The sequence below is a fragment of the Leptonychotes weddellii genome, chromosome 16 (assembly GCF_054177405.1).
Source record: "Leptonychotes weddellii isolate Sample4059 chromosome 16, ASM5417740v2, whole genome shotgun sequence".
NCBI lineage: Eukaryota > Metazoa > Chordata > Mammalia > Carnivora > Phocidae > Leptonychotes > Leptonychotes weddellii.
Window position 1 is genome coordinate 16,172,576 of NC_138384.1, and position 25,113 is coordinate 16,197,688.

At 44.6% G+C, this 25,113-nt stretch overlaps 1 long non-coding RNA gene across 2 annotated transcripts; it reads right to left on the bottom strand.

Annotated features, from left to right (window-relative positions):
• Window positions 1–523: 523 nt before the first annotated feature.
• On the bottom strand, window positions 524–25,088 carry LOC145717650 (uncharacterized). 2 transcript variants are annotated; one of them, XR_014140998.1, is made up of 3 exons: window positions 24,664–25,088; window positions 18,027–18,184; window positions 524–3,828 (listed from the first exon to the last, which is right to left on the bottom strand). It is a non-coding gene; the product is annotated as an uncharacterized LOC145717650 (long non-coding RNA). The 2 variants fall into 2 exon arrangements; XR_014140999.1 differs by having other exon boundaries at window positions 524–6,257.
• Window positions 25,089–25,113: the final 25 nt, after the last annotated feature.

The following is a 25,113-nucleotide window of genomic DNA, read 5'->3' on the forward strand; positions in this document are numbered from 1 at the left end:
ATAACAACAACAGCTGGCTTCCCTCAGGAAGGCTGCTTCCCTTCCACACACAAGGGTTGCTGCAAGTGCCAACAAGGATGTCAGGATAGTTGAGATTCCAATTGTCTCTCCCACTGGGGAGTTCCAGATCCTTGGGTTGTGACTGCAGGAGACAGATGTCATGGAAGGCAAACTGTCACCAGAATTAAACAACCATCAAGAGTGGAATGGCCTCACAAGGATGCTGTCTGGTCTTTGCCTCCCTGATCAATGCCAGATGGAAACTCCAGGGCATCCAGAGCACTGTCGGCACCAAATACTTGAGCATACAGCAGGAAGTCAGAGGCTGAATAGCTTAGGAGATATCAGAGACTAGAACAGGATGGTGGCTTCATGAAGAGGTGGAGATGGAAGTGTGGTGGGGATAAGGCAGAACTCTGACCCAGAACACCAGGAATCTTGAAAGAAAATGAACCTAGACTCTTACCTCACATCAGATACAAAAATTAAAATGGATCACTGACTTACATGTAAGAACTAAAACTACCAAATGACTAGAAGAAAATATAGGAGAAATTCTTTGTGGCCTCAGATTTGGCAAAGACTTCCTACATAGTACACAAAAGCGCAGGCTCCAAAGGATCAAAATCAATATATTGATCTAAAAATCTTCACCAAGATTTTAAACTTTTGTACTTCAAAATACACTGCTACAAAAATGAAAAGTTAAGCCACAGACTAGGAGAAAATATTTGCAACCAAATATCCACCAATAAGCAAACTTTATAAACTTTAGTCTCTTCCTTAATATTTCAACATAGCTGTTACCCTGTGCCAATTCATCACAGAGCTTGTCAATAAATTCCAAGGGGGAATATAACATATTTGAATATATATTTGAAATACAAGCCTTTTGGTGGATAGATAGCTTATAAATATTTACATATAACATATAATTTTATATAATATGCAATATATTATAATATACAACATATACTATGTTAATGTGTCACAACATATGAATTATAATTATTTTATATATTATATTAATATGAACAACCCAACTTTAGAGGTGGGCAAAACATTTGAAGAAACACTTTACCCAAGAAAATATATAAATGGCAAGTAAACACATGGAAAGATGCTCAACATCATTAGTTATAAGGGGTATGTAAATTAATACCATAATGAGATACCACTACACACCCACTAGAATGGCTAAAATTAGAAAGAATGATCATACCAAATGTTGTCGAGCCTATGGAGCAACTATAACTCTCAGAAATTTCTGGCAGGAATGTAAAATGATTCAACCACTTTGGAAAATAGTTTGGCAGTTTTTTAAAGTTAAAACATACATCTACCATATGAGCCAGTCACTCCACTCTTAGGTAATTACCCAAGAGAAATAAAAAACATGTATTCATTTAAATACTTGTACATGAACATTCATAGAAGCTATATGTGTAGTAGCCCCAAACTAGAAACAACTCAATTGTCCATCAACAGATGAATGGATATGGATAAACAAACTGTGGTATATCCACACAATGGAATACTGCTCAGCAATAAATAGGAACAAACTATGTATACATGCAAGGACATGGATAAACCCTAAAATGATGAGGTTATGAAAGAAGGCAGACCAAAAAAGTGCACATACTGTATGATTCCTCATATATACAATTCTAGAAGATATAAACTGATCTACAGTGGCCAATAGCAGATCAGTAGTTGGCTAAGGGGGGCAGGAAGGGCAGGGAGGAAGGATTTCAAAGGGGCACAGGGAAATGAGTGATGAATACATTCCTTGTCTTGGTTGTGGTGATGATTTCACATATGTCAAACTCATCAAACTGTATGCTTTAAATATATGCAGTTTATATCAGTTATACTTCAATAAAGCTGTTGAAAAGGAGACAGCAGAAGGTGTCAGCCCTTGGCCCCTTGGTGGAGGAGACCAGTCACTCCTCTGCTCTCCTGGTGGGGTGTGGGTGTGGAGTTTGTCTACAAAATCTGTCTCCTCTGCCATCCAGGTCCCTCACTTGTTCTAGGTTTCTCAAGGGACAGAGCTGTGTCTTCTGTGTCAAGTCTCCTATTGAGGAAGAGGATGACAATGATGGAGCAGCCTCCTTGGGCAGCAGCACAAGGCCAGTGGTGATTGCATTGGACTCCTGGAGGAGTCCACCCAACCATGGAACATGTGGGCCGCTGTCATGCCTGCCTCATTTGTGGAATGTGCAACAACTCACTCCAGGGATACTCCCATGGTGCTGCAGAACTGGCTAAGGCAGAGGTGAGATGCTGAGCCACGCTTGGCTCTTGAAGGAAATGAATTATCAGGGCTCACCATTCAGGTTGGGGCTGTCAGACAAGATGGTCATTACATAACCTACAGTGACTCGTCAAATTCTGGAGCCAGTAAGCCAAAGCTATGTGCAAGGTGCTCCTCCAGCAACTGGCTAACCCCAGATTCCAATCCTTACCATGCTGGCCTGACTGAAGTCTCTTGAGGTCCTGACTCCTGAGGGCCAAACACTTGACTTTACACAAAGGACCTAAGTTCTGTGGCATTCAACTAGGCTAAGAATGCAATCCTCCACCCTGTTGTCAGATTTGCCAACATGTGTGATCTGCCCTCACTCCCTGTGGGTTTTCCTTGATAGCATTAGCCTCACTAAAGGAAAGCTGGATTCAAAAAAATCTAACCATAAAATGGACATATGTGTTGGGGTTACTATTCATATGACTAAAGGAAAAACTGTTTACTCACAATACTTCTGACACCAAAGTGTGGGTTTTCCCTTCACATTAGACAATTCTGACACTAACTACCCAGATTTAGTGCAGACACCACAGGTTAAGGGCTTAGGCCCACAGGGCTGCCCCCACTTCATACACCAACTGAAAGTAGTGGGTGCCCAGGTAACCCACACTTCTGTCCAACTCAGCTGCAAATCAAGGATTCCCATGAGCCCCTTTTCAGGTTCAATAATTTGCTACATGGCTCTCAGAACTCAGGGAAACACTTGATACTGTTTCCAGTGGATCATAAAGGTTACAGCTTGGGAACAACCAAATGGAAGAGATACATAGAGCAAGTTACGGGGAAGGGGTGCGGAGCTCCCATGCCCTCTCTGGGTGCGCCACTCTCCTAGCACCTCAGTGTGTTCACCAACCCAGAAGCTCTCTGAACCCTTTCATTTACAGATTTTATGGAGGCTCCTTTACACAGGCACAATTGATTAAATTGTTGGTCTTTGGTGTTTAAGTCAATCCCCAACCCCTTTCCCCTCCCCAGAGATTGGGGGTGGGGGCCAGAGAGAGAACTGAAAGTTCCAAGGCTCTAATCACATGCCGGTTCCTATGGAAACCAACACCGATTCCCACTACCCCAAGCCACCTCATCAGCATAAATTCAGATTTGGTTGCAAGGGGCTTATATGAATAACAAAAAATACCCCTTTCAGCTCTATCACTCAGGAAGCTACAAGGATTTTAGGAGCTCTGTGCCAGGAACCAGTGACAAAGACCAAATATGTACTTCTTTTCTTTCTTTCTTTTTCTTTCTTTCTTTCTTTTCTTTTCTTTCTTTCTTTTTTTGTATTTCTTATTATATCACAACATTACAGTGACAAAGGAATTAGACAGCTGATGGACAGGTGTTCTGGGTGTTCCTTTAAGTCACACAGTCTCTCACATGCATCCACAAAATGATCTGGTTTGCAGAAACTGTCTGCGGATGGATTGTCAGGCATGCCTGATAAGCAGGGCGACTCTTCTACTGAGAGTCATCCTCTCCTCTGGGTTCTTCTGTGGCTCCATTTCCTCAGGAAGTTCACCTTGATTCTGAGAAGGGCCAGGGTACAAGGGGCAAGAGGTTATGCACACCAGACAATCTGAGCTTTCTTTCTAGGTCACTACCAATGCCCCACTGACCTTCATGGATGCTCTGTTCTCCGGCTCTGGCCCATATCCACATTCTCCCCTCACCCCAGTGTCTCTATAGGCTCAGAACTGGGGAGCACTCCTCATCCTCTCAGACATTCCTGACTGAGCTCAGCAATGCCCCCCCAAAATGGTGGGAAAGGCTTGCTTTCTAGATCTCTCTCACCCAGCAGACACCAGATAACAACTCGCCACCAGGCCAAGCAACCAAGCAAATCCTCCTGATGAATTTTAGTTGAAATCAAGTGCCCAGAATGGCCATCCCAGTAGATGAGGCAAAACTGGAAGACCTCTCCCCTTACCAAGCACTTGCGCAGGGTTCACATTGGCACAGCACGTTTCCCACTTGTGTTATAACAGAATATGGTCTTCCCAGGAGAGCTTTTGTCCCTGCTGGCATACAGGGAAATAAGGGTGTGAACAAGAAGGTACTAAAGCCAACTGCAGAGTCCTGTGGAGAAGGACATGCTGTTTTGCGATTGATTGATCTCAGTGCCCCAATACCTGGTGTTTAAGCTGTACCACACACAGTGTACAGTGGCCCTGTGGATTCAGCCTCATTCAGATGGGAGAGGCCCCTGCCCTCAAGGTTCTCACAGCCTCAGCCCTATAGCATTAGCTCTGAGAGATCATGAAGCAAGAACAGGGCTGACCAGGCTGGATGCCAGAAGCGGTTTAGGTAGAACTCCAGAACTCCAGAACTCCATCCCTGAGCAAAGGGAGAAAGAACTCAGGGCAGGAGAGGGTAGGGCCAGATACAGGAAGAAGAAGCCAACACCTCAGCCAAAAGCAAACGGATGTGTGTAGGGGGGTATATGTGTGGTGTATGTGTGTGTGTGTGTGTAAATCCTGGATAGGTTCAGTGGGTGGCCAAGGCTGGCTGAGTGCTAAGAAGGTCTAAAGAAAGTCAAGGGCCCCACCAGGGCCTCTCCTGAAGTCTCGATGCACTGCTCTTGGTCTTCGAAGGACAGCTCCTACACCAGCCTTAGGCCCAAGGTCCAGCAGCGTGGCTGGGAGCAAAGGCTAGGCTTTCAGGGAAAGAGTGAGGAGTACACAAGTGAGCAGAGAAGTTCAGAAGGTGGGCCTAAGAGGTGGAAGGAGAAGAGTAGCCCAAGTTAGCAGAGTGACAGTGGGGACGGCTGGGTGGCTCAGTCTGTTAAGCATCTGCCTTCAGCTCAGGTCATGATCTCAGGGTCCTGGGATCGAGTCCCACATTGGGCTCCCTGCTCAGCAGGGAGTCTGCTTCTCCCTTTTCCTCTCCCTCTACCTCTCCCCACTGCTCAGAATCTCTCTCTCTCTCAAATAAATAAATAAAATCTTAAAAAAAAAAAAAACAGTAAAGGACAGGGCCACACTGTGAGTCAACAAATGCAAGCAGCACACTCCAGTCAGGACTGTGGACCATGGCTGCATCTCCCACACATTTTCAGCTGAGATGCATGAGAGCCAGAAACCCTTAGTTCTTGCAGCTGGCCTCCAGGCTCTGCTTTTCACTCATCACTTGTCTCCTAACCACCTTCCCTAGGCTTTGGCCTTCTTGGCTGTGTCACCTGTGTCCAATTAGAGCTTGCCTTGTGAACTCCACGTCAGACTTGGACTTCCTTGGCCTGACTCCTGGGTAGCCCCACATTCAGATGCCCTCCTCATCCTCCAGCTATTATGGCTCCTATCTGATACTACTCTGACCTCCACCCCACACCCACCTGCTAAACTACCAGATTAGCTGGTCATAGCCCACAGGGCTTTCCCTGACCCAACTAATGGGGGCTGGTCCAGACAGATCAAGGAGGGTTTGGCTCTAGGGAAGAGAGCAAAGTACAGGGATTTTTCGTTAAGAAATTAGGGGTCACTCAGGAGCTGGATGGGGAGGGGGACCAAGGACACCTGGGCAGGCATGAGCTGGAGGCAGGTCCAGCTCAAGATTCAAGAGACAGGGTTGAGAGGGCAGTCATAACTGAATCTGGGAAGCCTCCTAGAGAGCAGAGTCCAGAGTCACTAAGAGAAGCTTAAGGCCAGAAATCTGAGCTACTGCAGGGAACTCACCTGGGGACACTATCAAATTAGGCATCTTTCTCATCTGGGCTTACTGTGTTCTTGACCCAAGGCATCTCAGGGATACTGATGGGTCAGGCAAAGCAAGCCAGACAGATGGGACAGGCCAGCAGAAAGAAGAGCCACAGTGACCAAGACAGCTCCACCCTTGGAGTAAAGAAGCAGCCTGTTGGGTGCTCCGAAGAGAGTGCTAGCTCACTCATCTTGAAGCCCGAGCTAAATTCTCCCCAGGGCATGGCACTCCATGGGTATAGCACTTCAGAAGGTTTTCTTACTTCCTGCAGACCACAAAGATACAGTTAGTCAGTCTTGCCTTGGGGAATTTCAGGTTAACTGCTCCCATCTGTTCATCATTCAAAATCTGGAGCAGAGTTGGGATAAGACATGAGACACATATATCGATTCTGGATCCCAGGATCTCAAATATCAAAGAGTTAATTCGGTTTCGGAAACATGCCATCATCAACTCCCAAGAAGAATGTGGCTCCAAGGCTCCTAATGAATGAGAATGGCGCCACAACGCCGACGCCCGCCAGTCCCACAAGTGCCGTCTCCAGCCATCTGCAGCTGCATGGCACACACTAACCAGGGCCAAGGCAGTGGGCAGCCCGGCACTGAGCCACGCTCTGGCACAGTCTGCTGCAGGATCCTAGGCAGACAGCTTCTCTCCTGGTCTCGGCTCTGGATCTATAACACCCTTCTGCCCTGTGTCAGGCTACCTGGGGAAGTCCTGCCCATGGAGCATGACTCCTTCCGCACGGGCTGAGCTCTGGGCCATTCATCTTCCCCCATCAGAGAAACTGAACTTCCTCTAAACCTCTGTGGCTCGTGGAAGACTCAGCCAACACAGAGTACTCAGAGGCCTTCCTCTGAAAGCAACCAATTCTATCCATGTGGCCCTGAGTGACCAAAGACAGCTAGCTGAGAGAACAGAGAAAGGAGAACCAGACCAGAGGCACGTGTGCCCTCAGAGAACACTCTCTTCCCCCAGACCGCAGGGCTCAGCACCATCAGACTCCCTGCTGTTCTTGAGAGGGAGAGAGGAATTCGAACTGGATAGCTTCTCCACTCTGTGGCCTTGGCTAAGTGACTGCCCTGCTGTGCCTCAGTTTCCCCACCTGCAAGTGGCTTGGCTGTGAGGATTAAATAAGGTTATGTGTTAAACAAGTGTCACATAACAAACACCCCAGAAATATAACTTGCTTTCCTTGTAACCACACCGCCACCTTCCCTCAGGCAGGGCAAGCAAGCTCTGTTGCTCTTCCTTTATCATAAGACAAATTCAGAATCTGCCCCCCAGGCTCTGGGCGAATCAGTTAATAAATGACTGCGAAAGTGTGTAGCTACCTTATGAATAAACAAAAATGTGGATGTTCCCTGTTGCTTCCTTAACTTTTTTTTTTTTTTAACAAACTTTACTACTAGATGTACAGATCCCAGTATTTTGGAAAATTTCAGCGGATAGGAATAGCAAAAAACTATGTTAGCCCAAATAACTTTTAAAAAGAAGAGGGGCTCCTATGTGGCTCAGTCAGTTAAGTGTCCAACTCTTGATTTCAGCTCAGATCGAGATCTCAGAGTCTTGAGATCAAGCCCTGCGCTGGCTCCTCTGTGCTCAACACAGAGGCTGCTTGAGATTCTCTCTCCCTCTCCCCCTCCCCTCCCCCTGTTTGAGTGTTGAGTGCTCATAATCTCTCTCTCTCAAATAAATAAATAAATAAAATCTTTTAAAAGAGGAAGAAGAAGGAGGAGGAGGAGGGGGAGAAGAAGGGGGGAGGAGGACAGGAAGGGGAGGGGGAGAAGAGAGAGGGAAGAGGAGGAGGAGAAGGAGAAGAAAAAAGAAATAAAACTGACACCAAATTTATTTTTAGAAATGCCTTTTTTGGGGACCAATATTTTAAAACAGCAAGAATTGTCACACACACACACACACATACACACACAGGATTTTTCCTACAAAGTCTTTAGCTATGTAATCTCAGGAAATCCTAGAACTCTTCAAATTTTCCATTCTGACCCAAATCCAATTTTAGTTCACTTTGAGAGTGCCTTCTACTGATATTGAACAGAACATGAAATTAATTTTCTATTCTCAGTATTTGTTGAGAAAACAGTCTTACAATTTTAAAATCAAATTTGTTCAGAAATATTTCAAAACCAGCTTTTACACTATCATTCTACCAAAATTGCCTTATTATTTTTTTGGTTGGAGTATAGTTCTGTTAGTCAAAATTGCCTTACTTTCACTGGTGATTATCATGGTGGTTTTGTATCTCACAAGATTAGACAAAGAGCCACACATTGGATTAGCCTAATAGAGCTGTAGCTGGCGTAGTCTCCAGAGGGAGTTTCCATCCTTTTCCATCGAATAGTTTTAAGTATTATTTTGGTACCTGAAGGCTTAACCATAGTGAACAAAAATACCCTTACATTATTATTTTTTTTAATTTTTTTTAAAGATTTTATTTATTTATTTGACAGAGAGAGACACAGCGAGAGAGGGAACACAAGCAGCGGGAGTGGGAGAGGGAGAAGCAGGCTTCCCGCGGAGCAGGGAGCCCGATGTGGGGCTCGATCCCAGGACCCTGAGATCATGACCTGCGCCGAAGGCAGACGCTTAACGACTGAGCCACCCAGGTGCCCCAATACTCTTACATTATTAAAACAAACAGAACCCAGAGAAGAATTAGGTTAAGTGGCTGAAGCCACTGGGGACAAAAGATAGAATGCAAGCTCCAAACAGACACAAACTTAACAATTTGGGGATCTCTTTGCAAAAACATGACACCTGTGCCAATAAAACTCAACACACTCGCAGTGGGTTCTCACCAGCTAATCCAGAATATGGCAGGCAAGGGTGTCTAGGCACCTGGGCCTGAGGGGTGTGGCCTGTGGGGCTGGCTTCAGGGACAAGCAAGCAGTGCAGCTGTACTGGGCCCTGAACTGAGGATTTAATGCTCTATTATGGCCACCTCAAAGTCCTTAATAATTTTATATTTGAGTTGATGTCTTGTAAACGAAGTCTGATGGGACAACAGAGCATGCACCAAGGGCTGGGTACCTCGATTCCCCCAGGGCCAGCCTCCCTGGGACAGGTTCTCTGCTGTTTGCCCACCACCCTTATCCAGTGGCCGCACCAGCCCTGGAAGGGAGGGTCATGGTTGGCTGTGTGTAGCACACCGCACTGCAGGGCCCCAGGCACTGTGAGGGTCTGCACATGGAACTGTGACCAACCCTTGTGCCTGAGGAAGTACAACATTAAACAATGAATTAAAAACACTACTACAGGTCAAGAGAAAGAAATTGCAGGGGGGAAAAAAAGGCTTTTTCCTGTATTTCGAACAAAGGGCCCCACTTCCCACAAATTATGTAACTAGCCCTGGCAACAGGCACTTACAGGAGAAAGTTCCAATTCTGGAAAAGGTGGAAATAGCTTCAGTGTGGAGCACGGGGACTTCTCCCAGCAGGTCTTAAGCAAGAAGACTGCCAAACAGCACGGAGGGCCCAGGCAAGGCTGGAAAGCAGACACTGGGGTCTGGTATGGTATCCACATAGCCATGTGGGGTGTTCCAGCAGCAGGTAGCTGCCTGGGAGCAAAGAGCTAGATTGGGCCAGGTGGGGCTTTCATCTTTACCTTTGGTTTAAAATGTTGGGAACTATTATGCAAGCCAGTGGGAGTGCACATTGGTACAACCTTTGGGAAGCAGCTTCGCATCCACTAGTAAAGTCCAAGATGCACACACACTCTAGAGAAATTCTGCACGTATGCACAGGGACCAGTATGAGAGTGTTACAGAGCGTTGTGGGAAATATGGAAAAAAGACTAGGAATAAGCTTAATGTTTACCAGGAGAATAGATATGGTAGTATATCCACATGGTGGAATACTATAGAGCAACGAAGACAAATGAAATAGAGCTACATGTGTCAACATAGAAGACTCTGGACTGTAACGTGAAGCAGCCCTGTGGGCCTAAAGCCTTCATGTGTGTCAGCTCTATGTCCCCCGTGTTGGCTAAATCCTGGAGCAGGGAAGGGGATGGCTTCCCATGGTTGAATATCAGTTACCTCTAAGACCTACCTCATCCAATCCACGAAGGGTCCAATGGCAAATTGCCATTATTAGAAATTTAATCCTTGGTGTCAAGGCTATGTGCTGTGTTAGAGATCAAAGAGACCTGATGGTTTCCGGCTTTACAGAACTCTGCTGGGTAGCCACTGGCCACAGCTCAAATCCCTTGTCACTAAAAAGCTCATGGGAGGAAGCCGAGGTAGAAAGGCTGAGAAGCTGGGTCAAGGACAGAATTTCAGGGCAAACTAGTATTAAAGGATTGGTTAGATGAAGAGAGGTCAGAGGAGGCAGGTAGAAAGCATCAGGGGACAAGAAATGCCAAAGAAACAAGAGTTTTAAGGCGGACTTATAGAAACTGATCACATATCACAGAGGTAGGTCAGTTCTGGTGAAAAGATGTCATTTAATAATTCGGGAAGTTAAGCCGCTAGTGAACTTAGCAAGGGCAATTTTGGTAGAATGATGGGGGCAGAACCCAGACTTGTTGGGGAATGAAAGAAGCTGAGGAAATGGAGACACAAAATGCAGGCTACCTTCAAGAAGTTTGTTTATAAAGGACAGGGTGGAAACTGCCAGGGAAGAGAAAGTGAAGGTAAGGGCCTGTGTCTGGAATGGGAAAGAATTATGCTTACAGGGTGAAGGAAAGGAAGCAGACACAGATGAAAGATTAAAGAATCAGAGAAAGAGGATAAAGTATTGTACTGGATCCTGGAAGAGGCAAGAGAGGGTAGGAGGGGGAGCCTAGGAGGATTGTCTAGGAAATGCCATGTGGATCCTTTTAGAAGCAAGGAAGAAAGGAACTGAGAACCTGATAGGCTTCACTGTCCTGGAGCAGTAGAAGTTAAGGTCATTGGTGATAAAGACAGTGGTGGGGTAGACAATTTGAGGAGAGCTGGACAAGCGGGAAACAGCCACCATGGGGAATGGGATTAGTGTCTGACCAGGTGTGAATAAAAGGAGTGGCAAAGAGCTAGCTGAGTTAGAAACCACATCTCTGTGGTGGTGCTAATTTTCTTTTGTTCCAGTAGAGCTTAACAGCTCTGAAGTCCTGCAGACAAGATGGGAGACTAGATTATTCCAGGCTGGGGGAGGCAGACAGGGAAGAGCTGAACATGGGGCTTAAGGACACGGAGAGTGCTAGGTAGATACAGCAGCTCTGGGAACAGCTGGGGTTGGCAGACAAAAGAGGTTTTTCCAGTTTTCTTTTTTTTTTAAAGATTTTATTTTATTTATTATTATTTTTTTTAAGATTTTATTCTTAAGTAATCTCTACACCCAATGTGGGGCTCAAACTCACAACCCCAAGATCAAGAGTTGCATGCTTTACCGACTGAGCCAGCCAGGCAGCCCTCCAGTTTTCTTTTATAGAAGAGAAAATAGTCTGTTGTAAATTAAAAGATAGTAAATAGAAAAGGCATCCAAACGACTGGAGTTGATGTTTTCAACACTGAAGTAACAATCCACACCCCACCTTGCTTCTGCGCCAGCGACCAGAGTCAAATGCCTCTCTGGGCACATAACCTTGCCAGCCCACATCTTTTGGCCTTATGACCACCCCCACAAACTCAGAGGTAACATCGGGATGATATTTATTTTTTAAAGATTTTATTTATTTATTTGACAGAGAGAGAGACACCGAGAGAGGGAACAAAAGCAAAGGGAGTGTGAGAGGGAGAAGCAGGTTTCCCCCTGAGCAGGGAGCCCAATGTGGGCCTTGATCCCAGAACCCTGGGATGCTTAACGACTGAGCCACCCAGGCGCCCCGGGGATGAGATTCTTATCTTTACTTCCCACCCCTGTGCAGATGACTGATGTCCAAGGTGCTTAGAAAGATAAGTTTACAAGTTTCTAAAATGTAGTAATTTGGCCAACTTGATAAACTATTATTGGATAAGTGGGATGGACACTATTATGTCTAGTCATTGCTTTTTGAATGAAACCATGCTGCTGAGCACTGCAGAAGTTTTATCACCCTCAAACATCTTTAAGCAATTTTACTCATTTTTCAGAATTTAGAGATAGGGTCTACTTTTTGTGCTTTATAAATTTTAACTCATTTTCAGCTAGTTATTCCTGCTCTGCACTGTTTATACTCATAAAAAGTCAGAATTCCTTAAATATCCAACAATAGGATTTGTTTCTAGTTCCTTTTTTTTTCTTACAAGGAAAACAATGCACATTCATGCCAGAAAAATTCAGAACTACAGATAGGCAAAAGGAGACCTAGAGGCTAGTTAATATGCAAGAACATGTCTTCCAGCTCCTTCTCTAATTTGTATACAGTAGGTTCACACTGTATTTACTTTCTCTCAACCACCTATAATTGTCTTAAGGAATCCAGCTCTCAGGGCTCAAGTGCCCTATCCACCTGACACATACCTGCCTGCCCTGTGCCTTAGGGAAGGAGTTTTGGAAGAAAGAGTAGAGGGTGCCATCCATGAGCTTAACCTAAGGAGAAGAAAAACACCATGGGCTCTCCCTTCCCTGGAAGGTGAAATGGCCACATCTGCTTCAGGGACCACAATGCCCTCACTGAATAATCATGTTAACAACCACCCCTGGACATCTGTGAATAATCTGGAACCTTGTAATTTGTGCTTTTGGAGAGTTCCACAAAGCCATGATGGATCCCTCAACCAGGGACACGCAACTCATGGCTGAGTGGAGACAGTGAAACTTGAACCTGAGCCATAACAAAGTAGGAACAAAGTTCAAAAGATTAAACGAGCTCAAAATGCCAACCACCACCCTGAATGGTTGTTGTCCTGGAATAACATAGCAAGTAAGCCCTTCTCCTCATGGAACATTTCAGTGTACTCCCACTTGGCTTGTTCAGGAATGAGGAGATGTGCTCCAGACTCCCAGACGTGTTGCCGCCTTCTGCCCACAGTCAAGTCCTGTGACCCCTGCTCTTTCAGCCTTTTGTACATCCCAGAAGACAGAACATGAGAGTTTCTTTCATGCCCCCAGGACAGAGCAGTGGGCCACATTCCCCATGAAATCTTAAGAAATTGATGGGTAAACTAGCCTCAGGGGCTGCATGGTGTATGGAGAGAGCAGAGGCCCAGGCACACCAGGATTCTCATCTTGGTTTTGCTGGATTCCAAACGTTAAGAAAGTTATCTAATTTCTCTGATGCTCCAATTACTTGCCTATAATTTAGGGTTTCTTAGAAGGTCATGAGGATTAAACTGAGACTCTGTAGGTAAAAAACACAAGGCACCTTATCTGGCATATAGGAGGTACCCAGTAGAGTATTAATTTCTTTACCTCTCAGCCCAGTAGTCCCATCATGCCTTTTCAGACTTGCCACGACCTGAGCAAGAGCATTCTGGATATCAAGGTGAACAACATTCATTCATTCAACCAACATTTACACAAAGTGCCTGTATACCTAACACCCTGGAACATCAACTTCATTTAAAGATATTTAAAATATTACTTTAATACTAAGACAAATATAATGGAAGAGAATGCAAAATTTGTAAAAAAAAATTTAAAGAAAAATATAAGCCATTAGGCCCATGCCCCAGACCTCCCAGGGATCCCAAGGGCAGCTTGAAGATGCTAACATGCCCAAGGACCTGACCTCAGGTCTGATTCACACATCTCCACCTTTTCCTGCTGTGAGTCATAAACCAGAAGTGACATGGCCCCTTCCTAGGTAATCAGTATAGAAGAAAACTGGTCCAGAAGACAAACCAAACAATTACACATTGAGTCCTCATGCTCACCACCCTCACTGTCCCCCCAGAGCCTTGCTTGCACATCTGTGTTTCTGACTTTCAAGTCATCCCAAGGCAGACTCCCCCAAGATTATCTTCAATTCTCAGGAAAAGACACTCCTGTTTCTAGGAAAACTTTGTGAAATTTTTCACACTTGGGATGTTCAACAAGGTCAAAGTTGTTTTCCTTACTCCCTCCTATTCTAGCCTTCTGCTACTTCTCAGGTCACCTTCTAAGGTCAGATTCTAGGATGTGAACTGGGGGTGACCCTATCCATTTGTTAACTGTGTCTTGCTGGACTCACATCTGTTGTTGCTCTTAGCACAGGTTAACCTGGGCTGGGAACCAGATCTCCTAATCAGAAAAATGTAGCTCCTTCCTTGAACCAATAGCCATGTTAACTAATTTCAGTATTTGATATAAACAAAGAAATGGTAACAGTGATCACTTCTGAGTGATAGAACTGTAAGTGCTTTCTATATTCATCATTTTGCTTACCCATATGTTTTCATTTTTAACAGTGAGCATGTATTATTTGTATAACAATGAGAAAAATATAAGACTGACAATCCTCTCGTTTAGCTCTTTCTTAATGATTTCACATTCCGAATTCAAGTTCAACATTCAAGACAGAAAGCCACAGAATGTTTTTCCAAAAGATGGAAGATTAGAAATCCAATAATTCCTGCGTATTGCCCTTTACCAAGCTGAACCAATTTCCAGTTTATACTTAGGTTTACAAGAACAAACGAAATTGTTTTTGTTTTTTAAAGGAAATTTTTTTTAAGATTTTATTTATTTATTTGACAATGAGAGAGAGCACAAGCAGGGGGAGTGGCAGGCGGAGGGAAAGGGAGAAGCAGGCTCCCTGCTGAGCAGGGAGCCCGATGTGGGACTCTATCCCAGGACCCCGGGATCATGATCTGAGCCAAAGGCAGTTGCTTAACCAACTGAGCCACCCAGGCGCCCCATGGAATTGTTTCTGAAGCAGGGTTATTTATCCACTGTACTTTACATATGGCTAAAGTTATCTTCTTACAAATCAAAATCACAACAACACTAGAAAAATTGCTGGTGATGTAATGGAAAAAGAAATTCAAAGACATAGGCTTGGGAGATCACATTATTCTCTAAAACAACTTAGTAACCTGAGGAAGTGGCACCAGGGGTAGAACTGTACTAGTAATTCATTTAACAAATATTTGAATATTTACTATGCTCCAGGCACAGTTCTAGGCACTGGGGATACAACAGGAAACAAAACCAGCAAAAATTCCCACCCTCGTGAAGCCTGCCTTCCAGTCAGGGGGACAGAAGACTCCCATGCAGCAATACAATCCTTAGCACAGTATTGATACTATTTCTACTGTTTTGACTGTTTTCCTGCCATTTTCTTAGAGAAGAACTTTCTAGCAAGTCCTTTCTAAAGCTTGTGGCTAGGTTCATTATTTCTTGCCATGACCTTGCCAGGAGTGGGAAAAACTGCATGCCAGTATCTTTGGAGTCAAAGTAACCAGAAAATTGGAGAGCTTCCCAGCCAGAACCTTCCTACAGTGACTGTCTTAAGGAGTTAGCTGATACAAAATGGTTCAGATGTTCCCTGAAAAAGGAGCTGAAGTGCCCTCAGGTATGACTAGAGTAGAGAACTGAGCTACAAGATTGGGAGACCAGGGGTTGCCATGGTGGGCTACTGGCATAAGCAGAAACAGAAATGGTCCTAACTTTGGGAGAAGCAGATTTTTAGTTCCATGTGAGGGAAAACATTTCTTTCTTTCTTTAAGATTTTATTTATTCATTTGACAGAGAGAGACAGTGAGAGAGGGAACACAAGCAGGGGGAGTGGGAGAGGGAGAAGCAGGTTCCCCCCTGAGCAGGGAGCCCGATGCGGGGCTCGATCCCAGGACCCTGGGACCACGACCTGAACTGAAGGCAGACGCTTAACGACTGAGCCACCCAGGCGCCCCGGGAAAACATTTCAATAGCCAAAGATGTTCCACAGTGGAATCGACTGAGGGAAGGGCAGTTCTCAGGTTCTGACAGTAGATGGCTAGCCCAGCTCTCTCACTTCCTGGCTGTGTGACGTTGGGCTAGTCCTATAAGCTCTGTGGGCCTCAGTTTCCTTATCTGTAAGATGGGAATTAAAATGGTACCTAGCTCATGGGATTATGATGAAGATTAGTAAGAGAAAGTATGTAAAGTGCCAGGGTACTACCTGACACAGAGTAACTTAGGCATTGAAAGCCTATGTAGATCAGATGATAAAGTTTAAGAACTTCTATTCTACTCTGTTTTTGTAGTGGATTTTATTTGTTTTTATATCAAAATATTATATATAGTCATATTTGGCAAGAGGATTAAAATTGGTAGTTGTGATTTTAACATCACAAAATCAGTGGCTATAGCAGGGATAGAACCTACAGCTCCCTATGAGGATTCCTCTGAACAATGCTCAGTGCTACCACGTTTCGGATACGACCATAGCCCAGGCACAGTACATGACCCCTGACTGATTTTAACACATGATGATCTCAGTCCTTGCTGGAAGTGCACCAGGGTACTGGGCAAAGGCAGAGATCAGGCTAGCACCAGTGTTCACTGTACACCCGGATCAGGGAATGCCCTAAGGCAGAAGCACCAGCCCCCATGCACACACCCAACAGGGCTGACTTGGGGGTCCTCTGGAGCTCAAGACAGAAAGTCCCCAGGGAAGCTAATCTCAATGTCACAAAGCTCCCAAGGGTCTGACCATAGCAGCCATGCCAGCCTCAACCCCACTCTGGGACACCAGGACTGATAAACTCAGATGGCAGCATGCAAGGCAGGACTTGGGAGGCACAGCCAAGCTGGGCTGGAAAGCCAAGCTGTAGCTCAGTGGGATGAAGGGCAGCCGAAAGGTAGCACGTGCTCACATCCTTCTTGTGATTCCAGGGGTGGGGAGCATATCCAGACAGGTTTCTTCTTCCACCCCAGTGAGGACACCCCAAGGGCAGCTGCACAACCCCAAGAGACCTGCTTTACAGCTTAGCCCCACCTTCTGGTCCTGGCTGTTGGTAACGGTCCAAGGGTAGGAGAGAGCAAGCAGCCCGTCTACTTATGTGTGTCCAGCAGGCAGGCCCTCTGGCAGCTTCCATCCCCATAACAACTGCCTTAGGGTCAGCGGTCAGCCTTTAACTGTTGAGCCAGGGTCTAGCGCACAAGTTCCTGCCATCATACCCTCCCATCAGCCAAATTTCCAGGCATGCCTTGACCTATCTGAATTCTCAGCAGGTACAGAGTTCAGGCTTACCTTCCGCACTCCCCTCACACCCACTACTTAAGAATCAAAATCCCAAACAATAATACCTTGTAGGTGTGTGGTGCTTAGCACTTTCCAATACACTTTTCATATCCTGAATGTATAGGTTAGGATTTTTAGTTGTAAGCAAAAGTTACTAACTTTAGCTGACATGCACAGTAAAGGACATAAATTAAAAGATAGTAAGTAGCTCACAAAATCTCCAAGAGGGAAGAAAATCAGGCTTAGAAGCACACAGTCAGAAACAATGCCCTAACCCCCAATTCAACAGTAGTCTAAGAAGACATCACTGTGACCACTGAGTCTGGAATTCCATCCCTGCCACCTACACCACAGACACCCTCATCCTGGGTGTGGCAGGAAAACTGCTGTCGCTGGAAACCGAGATTGTACCCATCAAATCACTAAAAAGGTTGCAGAGCAGACCCTACTCCTTTGCCATCACTGGCTTCCAATTCAAAATTGGTGAGGTGTGGCATGAGGAGGGGGCTTGTCTGACTGGAGGAGCCTGAGCCTCAAGCAGATGCCCATGCCCTAGCTGTAAAGGAAGATGGCTCCATCTCAAGCATAGGAAAGAGACTCAGCTGCCCAGCAACCAAAATGAGTGACAAATGTCCAACTTTGCATTATACTCAATCATCACATCAACACATAAAATTGTCAGAATGACTCTTATTATCCCAATTTCAGACAGCAGGAGTATGACCCAGGCAGCTTCTCTCCCAATATATTGATATAAAATAGGGAGAAAAGCAAAGTCTTGTTTTCAGGTTTAAAAGATCAACCACAGAAGTGTGAGGTAAGGAACTAGTTCGGCTACAGGTCACTTAAAGAAGGTCTTAGAATCTCAGCTAATTTTAAACTTCGTATGAACCAGCTGAAGAGGCTGATGACATACCACTGCAGAGACTTATGGGTGGGACAGTGCCTTGGCCTCTGCACCTGCCAGACTTACCTGGGATTGAACATTCTAATCTGGCCACATATTTGCAGCGATGGGCAGCCAAGGTAGAGAGGTTCTGGAACATCTGGCGTGTGGGCTCTGCTTCACAGACAGAACTGGGGTCACGTGGGAGCCATTGGGACCCGTTGCCACCTCAACACCCGTAGAGCCTGGCAAAAACAAGACAGACTTCCCCATGAGGTCGTGAAGTCTCCAATTGCCAGGGATATGCAAACAGAGGCTGGAGAGCCACCTATCAAAAATTCTAGTCGAACTAGATGATGAATGCAATCCCTTGCAACTCTAAGATGCTATAAGCCTCCAATGTGTGCTAAACATCAGGCATGATCCACAAGGTAGGACAATGGCCCTCCAAGAGCCTCCTAGGGACCTAATGAAGTAACCAATGACAGGGAAAGAAAGAAGAAAGAAAGAAAGGAAAGAAAGAAAGAAAGAAAGAGAAAGAGAAAGAAAGAAAGAAAGAAAGAAAGAGAAAGAGAAAGAAAGAAAGAAAGAAAGAGAAAGAGAAAGAAAGAAAGAAAGAAAAGAAAGAAAGAAAGAAAGAAAGAAAGAGAAAGAGAAAGAAAGAAAGAAAGAAAGAAAGAAAGAAAGAAAGAAAAAGAAAAGAAAGAAAGAAAAGAAAAAAGAAAAGAAAAGATGGGCACTTTTACTAGATATCAATTATATGCAAAAATAAAAGGAAGAATCATTTTATACTTTAGGCAAAACAGAAAGAAATGTCTAATGCTGGAGAGGCTGTGATAAAGCTGGAACATTCATGCTGGTGACTGGGTAAAATGGGTACCACTTTTTTGGAAATCAATGTGGCAAAGAGTATCAAAACACCAAAATTATTTTTAATCCTTCAATTCAATAACTGTTCACTTAGGAATTTACCTTAAGGAACAATTTAAAGGATAACTGCTATAAACTTGGAAATATTCATTACATCATTATTAATAATAAACAGTAAGCCTTAAATAGGGAGGAGATTAAGTATAGTATGGTTCTGATGGAATATTGGGCAATCATTACAGATGGTGTTTATAAAGAATCTTTGCTCCTTGAGGGCAAGTCCTGCATCCTGTTTACCAGTATAGATCCAGTTCTGTCTGGAACACAAAAACAGCTCATTAGATATTTGTTGAATGAATGAGTGAATGAACAACTGAAAAATGAATTCAATCTTAGCAAGAGAAAATGCTTATTACATGTTATGTTAAAAAAAAGCAGAACTCAAAGTTACATCTAAAACTATGATTTCCAGAATGTGAAAGATATGAAAGACTAGATACATACACATGTGTCCTACATGTAGACTATAATGTGGAAAAATAAAAAGATGTTAGGATTATATTATATACTAGGGATGATGCGTTATTCTTTTTTTTTTTAAGATTTATTTATTTGTTTGTCAGAGAGAAAGAGAGCACAAGCAGGGGGAGTGGCAGGCAGAGGGAGAAGCAGGCTCCCCGCCAAACAAGGAGCCCGATGCAGGACTCAATCCCAGGACCCTGGGATCATGACCTGAGCCAAAGGCAGACACTTAACTGACTGATCCACCCAGGTGTCCCAACACTGGGTTTTTTTAAGCAAAGATTGCTCAATACAATTAACTGATTTTGTAATTTTTTCTTTAAAAATTATGAAGATCATTTTTCTCAATTAACACTTAGGTGCACATTTCATATGCTATACCAATCCCATAATTGTAAACTGAGCTGCTGTTTGGAAAATCCTAAAGTTGGCTGCTTATTTGACTTGTCTTACATAGCTCACATACAACACTCCTAAAACATCACTCACAACGCAACATTACTGATAGGAGACCCTTGTGAAAGTCTGTGTGTGCTGGCAAGATTATCCAAAAAGCTAATAAAATCTTTGTAATCCTTTTCAAGGATGCAGAAAGGAAAATGGCTGCGTTTCAAATTCATGGCATTTCAAAGGCATGAATTAAGCTCTAAGCTCTACATTTGAAAAAAAAAAATCAACACGAGTTCTCTAATTTATGTTCTAAACTGAGAAAACAAATCGTTGCTAAGAAATGAAATTTGCAAAATTCTTAAACACATTTTCTAGTTGATATGCACATACTCAAATCTACAAACTATACCAAAATATAAATTGCAGGAATCACTACATTGAACTTGGTTGATACAACTTCACCATGAAATCTAGAATTGTTTTTTGGTTTCGTTAAGTTTATTCCTAGACATTCTGCGTTTTAGGTATGGATAAAACTGATCATGTGTAGATGATGTTGAGATGATACTTCTATGAATATGTATAAGAAAGCTCAGGGCTCTTATGAGGGTAAGAGGGCTTCTTCTTAGTTCCCCAACATCTTGTTTTCTGTGACACTCATGTCGGAGGTCTCTGCACCCTATCCCTCTTCCTTACCATCTGTTAACTTCCCACTCACTATACAGTTTGACACAGGGCTACTGGAGTTCCTCTCTCCTTCAAAGCATCCATCTTTCTGGGAGACCTGCTGATGACCTACAAAATTGCCTTTCAATGCTTTCCCATGACAATCCTGTGTCCACTCCAGCCACCCTGCCAGTGCCCTTGACCAGGGTTCCTCTACCTCTAATCAGCTCTGCCTGCCCTCCCTGCTCTTCCCTCCCACCCATCACATCTATCTTCTCACTACGCTGAGAACCCCACCCCTCTCATCTGCCCCCTCTATCCTGGTTCACCACCTTCCTGTTGGTGGACCAGCACTTCTACCTCTCAACATCTCCGACTTCCTTGCTTTCTTGCTTTCCAGCAAAGCCAAGACCTGGATAAGCCTTACCAATAGCCTTCTCCATGCCTATCTCAGGGCTGATAGGATGCTGAAGAAAGCCTACAACCCTACAAATTAGTTTCCCCCACAAACCCATTGCCTCCAACCTCAGCAGGCCCTCACTACTGCTCTGCAGGGCCTATGGGTTGCTATTAGCTTTCCCTCCTCTTTTCCACAGCAGCTATCTTGGACATTTTCACTCCTTTTTCCAAGCTTTCCATTCCATCCCATTTCCTCACGCTGAGCAGGTAGCCTGGTCTCTGACATCACATAAGAAGTAATGGCCATTGGGTATGAACTGCCTCCATTTCTTGAGCCCACCTCCCAACTATCTACCTACTGACCTACCAACCGACCTGCATCTCCAACTCCTCCTTCCTTTTGCCCTTCCCAAATTAAAGGACAAGTGGGCCCTCCTCCTGCCTGAGACTGACTCTGAACCCCACCCCCTCCCACCCCCTTGCTGACCTTACTCTATCCTTTAACCCTTCCCTTTCCTTTATCCTCATCTACCCCTCTACTGGCTTTTCCCCATCAGCATTTTTTAATATCCTTAATCTCTCCCAACTTAAAGCAAAATTGTCTCTCAGCTCTACATCCTTTCTGGTTTTCTCCCTCCTCCCCTTCAAAACCATTCCCAAGAGTTAGCTACACTGGTATTTCCCAAGGGATTTTGGTTTTCTCGTTGACCCTCTCTAGTGAAGAATTTCATCCATTCCCATGGCTTCAATTATGATGTATATGCTCATAACTTGATAACTTAAGATTCTTTTTCTGGATCACATCTCTCAAGGACAACAGGCTCTCAGGATCTGTTGTTTTGTCTTAATTAGTTTTAGGGTAATAGTCCCTCTGGTTATTTCTTCTCTGGCCATTAATTACCAAATATTAAGGCATCCTCCCAAGCCAAGCTCCAAATCACCCTACTGGACATCTCACCTGGATGTCTCCCACTCACCTCAAACCCACCTGCTCCTTAACTGTTCTTCACCTCAGGGGAAAATACCACCATCCATCCACCAAGTTTCCCAAGACAGACACCTGGGCATCATCTTTACTCACCACTCTCCTCTGTGCCCTCAGCTCATCACTCACAAAGTTCTTTGAATATTTACCTCCTTAATATATCTCAGATCTGCTCTCTCTTTTCTATCTTCATAGATGCTGTGCCGGGTCACCACAGCAGCTTTTAAACTACATCCTAGCCTCATCTTCTGTCCATTCTCCACACGGGCCCTAGACCTTTTCAAAATGCATGGCTCCTTAAAAACCTTCATTATCTTTAGAATAAAGCTATAGTATACTAGGCTCTTCTACACCCAGCCCTGATTAATCACTCCAACCCCACCTCTGAGATTCAACATTTTGGCTAATCCCCTCATTACTTAATTAGAAGACCTATGGAACTTCACTGAGACCTTTCTTTCCCCTTTAACAAGGTAGGAAGCTAGCTCAATGTTACCCTGCAATCCTTTATAACTCTAGCTTCCAATCAGCTAGAATTCCATTCTCTTAGGCTTCTCTGCTCTAAAGCCACCCTTTAAAAAATGACAAAACAAATACACTGAGCATATGACTGACCAAAATCATACAACTAATAAGAGAATGGAAATTTGAACCCAGACTACCCAGGACATTACCTCATGCCTGTTTATTCACAGTCAAACCAATTTCTGATAATCCAAGATGAAGAACATTTGTTAAAGTGCCTAATATTTGTGAAGTGCTTTACATAAGGAACTTCACTTATCTATTACAACATTGTCAAATAAGCAAACTGTAGATCTGATAATGTAGTTTGTGCAAGGTCACACCGCTAGTAAATGGGTTTGGATTCCCACACCTCTATCTTATTAGCTGCTCCCTAACACCAATAAAGAGTATTTTACAAATGAAGAATTCAGGTCCAACCCAGGATCACACATCTAATCACAGGCAAAGTCAGAATTAGAACCCAGCTTTCCTTACTCTACTTGGCTAGACCAATGCTATTTTAGTTCCTGCTTTCTGGAAGAATGGTACCCTGGCTTTTTCACTATTTGCAAAAATTTCCTGAAAACTAGCATTACTCCTTAAGTGCTAAACTGACCTTCAGAGTTTCAACTGTGGCTCTAGGCAGTCTTCTTTGCTAGCCTTCTGTTGATACTCTGCCAATTTTCTGTCGATGCCCACCCTGTGGTCTAGTCTTCCCCCACCTGTTTTCCAGCAACCTCTACTCTCACTGCATCCACAGAATTAGACACTCTGTGTCAGCACAAATCCCATTTCCCCCTCCCTCCTGATAGTTTTCTCATCTTCAGTAATGAGGCCTCATCTGTTTACCCAGCTCTAGTGACCTTCCCTCATGCTTTAGCCTGGATTAAAGCCCCTTTGCCATGCCTCTTAGAGTTCCTGTTAGTTCTTCTCCAAATGCAATCCATTTTACTCATTCCCCCATCCTCGTCTTCCCTCCACGGATGTCATCAACTTAAGGATGACAGGGTTTCTTTTCCTCAGAATCTGTCTTTTTGGTTTGAATCAGTCCCCCTGGTTATTTCTTTGGCCATGAATTAATTATACTCATATATTAAGGCATTCTCCGAAGAATGCTTTAGCTGAAATACACCCAAAAGTCTGGATGGGGTGACATATGAAGCATGTGTGGGATTAATTGGACCATCTGGCCAACACCAGAGCCCTGAGTGTAAAAAGATCCAGAAAAAAACAAAAACAAAAACAAAACATTAACTAGCAAGGTGGGACATCACCACCGGGGCCCTATGATGCTGAGCAGAAAACTGAAAGAAGGGCAGAGATCTCACACTGTCATTACTTTATAACTGACAGGGGCAGAAGATCTTTCCCAGAAAGGGAGTGGGAGGTAGGGAATTTAGGCACAGAAAGGAGAAGGGCAAACAGCTAGAAATAGAGGAACATGAAGAACTGATGACATTTAGGGGAGAATTGACAAGACTTCCAAGTAATGATTGGCATGAATCTATCAATCCCTAGCATCATAGGATTGTAAGGGCTCCCAAAGCATTCAGTCAAAATTCCAATCCACTGTATGAATGACATAAACATTTCCTCACTAGGGTGGCATCCCTCTAGTTGAATGCTTTCAGCAATGGGAAATGTGCAACCTTAGGAAATTAAGAGCATGGAGGTGTAAGTAAAATTCAATTACTGTTCAATTCATTTTCAATTCCTTTTCAACTCAACAAATATCTAGGCAGTAGCTACTATGTGGCAGACACTAGGCACCGGACTATAAGTATTAATAATATAGACATGACCCCTGTTCTGTGGATCTTACAATCTAATGTGGAAGATGGACACATAAACACGCAAGTAGAACAGGGGAAGTAGAGGACGCGGCTCACACACAAGGTGGGGTACCTAATATGGAGCCGGACATCTGGGAAGGCTTCACGGAGGAGGCAACGTAAGCTGGCTGGGGCTTGAAGAGTGTGAAGGGTGAGTCGAGTGCAAGGGTGGAAGGAACCACCAGAGCGAGAGAAAACGGATGGTTAAGGCTTCCCAGCTACCAAAGAAGTTCAGAGTGCGGCAAGAACAAGGTGGTCACCAGTTTTAGAAGGGCTTAGCACTGGTGAGAGGAGCGTGGGCTTAATTCCATAGGCAATGGGAAGCCTGAGTAGCGCCCTCTGGCTACTGTGGGGGAAATGTTGCCGTATCAGGGGTGGCGTAAGGAGGCCAAGAGTCCGGAGGGGAAGACCGGATGAGAAGGCCTCCTTGTGACGGCTCAAGAGATATGACCAAAAGTAAAGCGCTCCTGTATGATAAATCGAGATAAATGTAAAGGGATAAAGTTCAGAAGGCCACACTCTGAAGCCACAGGTCTCCTCCGTCCTCTCTCACCTTTGTTGGGCAAACCAAAGCGACTCGACCTCGGTTTGCTCCATCACCGCGGACTGTGGGCAGGGGGACGGATCCACGCCCTTCTTCTCAGATGGGAAAACTGAGGCCCAGAGTCCCGTGGTGGGTATCGGGGAGAAAAAAAAATCGAAACGCCCTCGCAAGAGGCTGCCAGAAGTCACGCACAATCCGAGGGTCCCGCGGCCTGCCCCATTTCTCTGTCAGCCATCCCCAACCAGCTGCCTTTGCTATGGAAACAGTCCTCCCGCCCTCCTCAGCGCCTCGGTTTCTTCATGCACCCTGGGAAATGCAGTCCATCTTCGGTTACCCCCCTGCGGCATAAGCCCCCTCCGCGTTCTTAAAGGACTACCAGTTCCAGAAGGCTGTGGAAAAACTCCGGCAGTCTCTGGGCGATGCGGTCTTGACCGAGAGCCCGAGAAACCAGCCGGCCGG